The sequence below is a fragment of the Camelina sativa genome, unplaced genomic scaffold (genome assembly GCF_000633955.1).
Source record: "Camelina sativa cultivar DH55 unplaced genomic scaffold, Cs unpScaffold00615, whole genome shotgun sequence".
Lineage (NCBI taxonomy): Eukaryota > Viridiplantae > Streptophyta > Magnoliopsida > Brassicales > Brassicaceae > Camelina > Camelina sativa.
The window spans coordinates 17,565-23,197 of NW_010921759.1; the positions used below are offsets into that span (position 1 = coordinate 17,565).

At 38.6% G+C, this 5,633-nt stretch overlaps 1 pseudogene; it reads left to right on the top strand.

Annotated features, from left to right (window-relative positions):
* LOC104773674 overlaps nucleotides 1–4,818 on the top strand; it is a 17,870-nt pseudogene extending 13,052 nt beyond the window's left edge.
* Nucleotides 4,819–5,633: the final 815 nt, after the last annotated feature.

The following is a 5,633-nucleotide window of genomic DNA, read 5'->3' on the forward strand; positions in this document are numbered from 1 at the left end:
GTTTCCAGAATTAGAAAGTTTCTAAAAGGGGAATTTTTGTGGGAAGTGTTGAGGTAGATCTAGCCGGGAGATACTCGATGGCATCAGGTTTGTTTTGCTCAAGGCCGTGTGGGCCCAACTCATGTGATACCGATAGCTCGATGGACTTTGTGGCCAGAGAGTGGGAGTGGTATGAGGCTTCGGATGACGATCCGAGAGCGTGCTTGAGGGTGACGACCCAAGAGCGGGATATTTGAGACTCCCTAGATACCGTAGCTGTGAGCCGCGGCTTGGCAGTGAGCCGGTATGTCTCAAGGGTTGCGACCCGAGAGCGGGGAAAGTGTGTGTGAGTGACTTCCCGGATGCCGTAGTTTAAGGCGGTTGGCCTGATAGCGAGCCGGCATGATTCGTTGGTTGCGACCACGGACGGGGGAAGCACTGAGTTGTGAGCAAATAGTGTCTTTGATGTGAGTATATTGACTAGAGGGAGACCTCGTGGTTCAGTCGGAGGTGTGCGGGCTGTTGCGACAGTGCAAGGGAAACCTTGGCTGACGGTATTTAGTCCGGTCGGGGACGTGCGCGCCGTGTTGACGGTGGCACGGAGGTCCTACAGTTGGACGGTTTTGGGGGATTCGAGGACTTATCCTTGTTGGTGGGGGAGAATTGTAACATCCGCGAACCAATTTTTAAGGTTTTGGTGTGGGTGTCGATCGACACCCTTGGTGTATCGATCGACACCATGTTTTCTGGTTTGGTCCGGTTCGTTTTAATTGCTGTTTGGTTCGGTTTGATTCAAGGAAAATCCATAAATCGTGTTATAAGTGGAGAAGCGACAAATTAAGGGTTTTAGGGTGTCTTGTCACCGTTTTCAGAGATAGAGAGAGAGGAGAGAGCCTATTGTGGTATGAAGGAGATTAAAGGAGAAAGGTCAGAATCGTTAGGGTTTGGGAGGAAATAGTTTCGGCATATCAAATCGTTCTCAAAGGTAATGAAATATGGTAGGTTTATTTCCAAGTCTTTCATCGTCATTCGCCTTTTTACAGAAGTAGATTTGGATTTAAACTCGATGAGTTATTGGCAGTTTCGTGAGACACGTTTTCTCAGACGCGAGTTGGGACCATCGGAGATTGTAACTGAGATCATGGTCTCGTGTGGTGCCTGATCGTGATGAAATTTTGTGGGAAGCTTCGTGACGTCTAGGGGTAGCTTTTCACCGCAGCGATTTGATAGTTAACGGTTGGGTTTTAGTTTAGGGTTTCGTCTTTGAGACTGTTCTTTTATGATGTTTCTGTCCAGTTTTGCTATAAGTCGTTTTTGGTTGTATGGCTTGTTGTAGGGTGTTTCTCGGCTGTTTCAGACGTTAGGAGGGTCTCAACTGGTTGTTATAATCAGTTGATAAGGTGAGTGCTTGACCATGGTTGATCTAAGCATGAGATCTCTCTTGTTTGGGTGTTTTCTTTGCTGTTTGTGTTGTTTTGTTGCTTGGGTTCGTTGCTTTTGTGATTCCCAGTGATTTCCGAGGTAATTGGGTGAGTTTGAGATGATTCGAGATGATTTGGAAGGGGAGTTCGACGTTCGTGTTTGCGCAGATCGTGTCTGCAGAAGAGGCATCGGTCCACACTGTTTAGCATCGGTCGACACCATTGTTTGTAGTATCGATCGACACCGTGAGGCATCGGTCGACACTGGTCTCAGCCGAGACTTGTTTTCCTGGTTTGATGTATTGTTGTGTGTTGTTTGTTTTGCTTAAACATGAGGGTCTCATATGCTTGTGTGTATAACCTAGTAGATGGGAGGACGGCCTCACTAAGTATTTATGATAATACTTACGCATCTCAATTGTTGTTTGTGGTGTGCAGGTAAAGGCAAAAGTGTGATCGTGGAATCATGGCGATGAGGAGGAGGATGATCTAGGGTCTCGTTTGTGTGTTATTGGATTTGTTGGTTATGTTGTTGGAACCTTGGTTAGTGTTATGGTAGGTTGCCGGATAGAATGGTTAGGAATGTTATTGTATTGATGATTTGTTGGTTTTGTATTATTGGTATGTTTCCGCTGTGCTTAATGTTATTGCTGGTTTAATGTTGAGTTGTGGTTTGGGTTGATTAATTAAGTAGTATGGGATGCTTAATTATATATTGTTTTTAATTATTAAAAAAAAAAGGGGTCGGGTTGTTTCAAATGGTGAAGTTGACAATCAGGGACCGACGTTTCCAGTTGATGGAGGCTGTTTGTGTGTTTCTTGTAAGTTTGGTTGATTTGCTTTTAAAGCTGTGATTCTAGATCTATCTTCTTTATAGACCAATTTAATCAACCAAAGTTTTTTTTTTGCTTTTTCTCCTCTTGAAGTAGTGTAAAGACTTATCTTTTGTCAATTAAATCCAAAGAATAATAATAGGTTTATACTTGGAATCAGATCTCAATTATTTGGGGAGAATTGAGACAAATCATATATCAATCGAGACTTTGTTCTTGGGAGCAGAGACTGTTGTGTTTCCTTTTGTTTTTTTTTGTTGGTACTTCTTTTGAAGATTCTTCATTTTGAATTGTCAGTTTCTGTCTTTCAATTTTGAAAATTTTTATGTTCTCTTTTGCCTCTGGTGGTTCCTGCTTTTGGTCCATTGATGAGAATCTTATTTTCTGTCATTGCTTTGTTATTAAGTATCATTCAGAATTTGAATCAAAGTCTGCTTTTGTTGTCTTTCAGAACCTTGAGAGAAAGAGAGAGAGAGAGAGAGAGAGAGAGAGGTAGAGAGAAATTTCGTTCCACAGCATAGTTCGTGATGTGAGAGACATTATTGGAAGTCTGTCCAGGCGTAGTTTTGACTTTAAGTTAAGCAGCTTGAACAAAGAAGGTGAGAAATCTCGTGGTTCGGTTCAAGATTCTCACGAGGAAATTTTTGGTAACGGTTCAAGAAACCCCTTGGGCGAATCTGCCTCCAGAGCTATTGCGAGATGTGATCAAAAGGCTTGAAGAGAGCGAAAGCGTGTGGCCTGCTCGAAGACAAGTCTTGGAGAGATATGTGCAAAGACATTGGTCAAAGTCTTGAGCTCTCTGGCAAAATCACATTCCCTGTTTCACTAAAACATGTTAGTTTTCTATTCTTTCTAATGTTTGTGATCACATATGTTTTGGTTAGTATTAAGATGATTTCGAGTAATTGTTGTTTTCTTTTCGGTGTTTATAGCCAGGACCTAGAGATGCGACAATGCAAAGCTTTATCAAAACGGGATAAATCTAACCTGACATACAATTTAAAGAAAAGGTGAAACGGTGAGGATGACAATCGGTTATGCTAATTTCTTTAAAGGTTCTCATTTTGTAAAACATGTGACTGACTGAGTTCTAGTAGGTGGGGGAAAACTTGTAAAAGTTAGATGGGATTGAAACTTGAATCAAGGTAGACTGCAGATAGAACTAAAAATATATAAAAATAAAGAAGATGGAATGATGTATATAAATATATGGAAGTTGTATACCTGTTCATTAAGTAGGAGGAAATCTAGGCTGATAATCTTGCCATTTTGATGGAAAGCTTTTGCATGCTATTTACGTAGAAGCCGGCCAGAGACAATTTGAGGAACACGTAGAATCATATCTGAATGAGCCGATTTTGGATTTTAGGAATCTAAGATTTAATTTATAATTTATAGTGCTGATTTCGTTTATATGGAAATTAATGACTTACGGTTTTTTAAGGTTTAAGAGAGACAATAAATTTATAGGATTTTGTGTTAATTTCGTTTATATGGGAATTAATGAGAGTTGTTGACCGTGTAATTAAGAGGATCGTGGAGCAATTTAAGAGAGACAATAAATTGTTGACCGTGTAATTAAGGAGATCGTGGAGCAAAGCGTTTTTTGAATATAGGATATTGTGTTAATTTCGTTTATATGGGAATATAAGAGATCGTAGAACTATTTAAGGGGTGTAATAAAGAGAAATGTTGACCCATTTAAGGGAAACAATTAAGACGAAGATGTGGTGTAACTAAGAGGATCATGGAGCAATTTAAAAGAGGCAATAAATTTAGAAAACCATTTAATATCAATCGACCAATAAGGAGAGATCAGAACTCTAATTATATATATATGATTAGGGTTTTGGAATCTCTACTTATTTGTTTTATAAGATAAGTCGGTTGTAATGGGTCTATATAAGGATCCTCACATCATCAATAATAAAGAAGCCCCAAGAGTTAACCTTAATCTCTAAGAGAGAACTAGGGTTAAGAGGGAGCTAAGCATTCATGTCTTTGTTAATTTCCAAGAACTAAAAGAGGTTCATAAGAGTCTCCTGAATTTGAAATATGTAGTTTTGGTTAATCAATTGGAGTTTGTGGATGGTGCAGTTTTTCTTTGCAGTCTCAAGAGTGGGAAGTGGGTCTTCAAGGAATGTTGTGCTTTTCCTATCTGAAATCATGGGAATGTACTTTTGGTCTTCCATTCTTCTAATCAGAAAAAGCTTGAGAAATGAGTACAGGCACCCAAAATTCTCTGGTCATGATGAAGATAATAATACTTTATATTCTTAATACAAGTACTTACTGGCTTGCCTTGGTTAGAGTTATAGTCATTATTGCTTCTATGTTCCGAGTCTAATTATCTGCTTTTTGTCCACAATTTTCCTATGTATGAAAGATCTGAGACTGGGATCTAAAGCTTTAGTGATGTTTTATTTGGCAGGGGAATTGTAACGGATGTGTTAGGTTGAGATATTCAGTTTGATTTCTATCATCGATGGTTTGATGCAATTTTTGTGGCGAGCGCTTTTCTTTCTCTCCTTTTGCTTTCTGCATATTACACGTCTCGTCAATCTGATAAGCACGCCATCGAGTAACTTTCTTAGTCAATTATGGTGTCTGAGAGAATTCTATTGTTATTTTGTGGGCTTACACAAACTAAAGGAATGGTTGCTTTAGTGTATAGCTTATCGTTGGCTATTTGTATACTTTTGACGTTTATGTGAATGATTAAATTATTCATTTCAAAGATTCATACTTGTTTGTACCATTAACATTGAAGTATGTCTATTTGTACATTGCACCTGCTAAAGGAGTGATGATACGATTAAGTCAAGAAGGTTTTCGATCTCTGTATGTCTGGTCTCGCTAGAAGTACTCTTGATGTAAGCTTTTGAACCTCTCTTCAGAATTAATCAATGCCTTTAAAATTTGATTCCGGCTTTTAAGCTACCAACACAGGCCTGGGCATTCGCTTTAATCAATGCCTTTAGTTTATTCGGTACTCGGTTTATTCGGATCGGTTATTGGATTTATAAACTGTCCCGAAATTAACCAAATTATTTTTTATTTTGGTTTATTCGAACTGAAGTAGCCTATAATTTTTATTTTAACTACATTATAAACCAAGAATAATGGACCTAAGATAAGATACTCAAAACCATCTAATAACATAATGGGCCTAATACAATAATAACTTACTGATTTAGAGAAATGCCCTGAAATACCATCCAAATAATTTTTCTTCCTCAAATGCCACACATTCCTTATTTTCCCATTAATACCATTCATTAATAAACACAATGACTCTTTTACCCTTGCATATTCTAAACTCAAATTGTGTGAAGATTTTATCAACTCGAATTATTTTCCCTAACGAGATATGAAGGCACAAAATTTTCTGACGAGATCT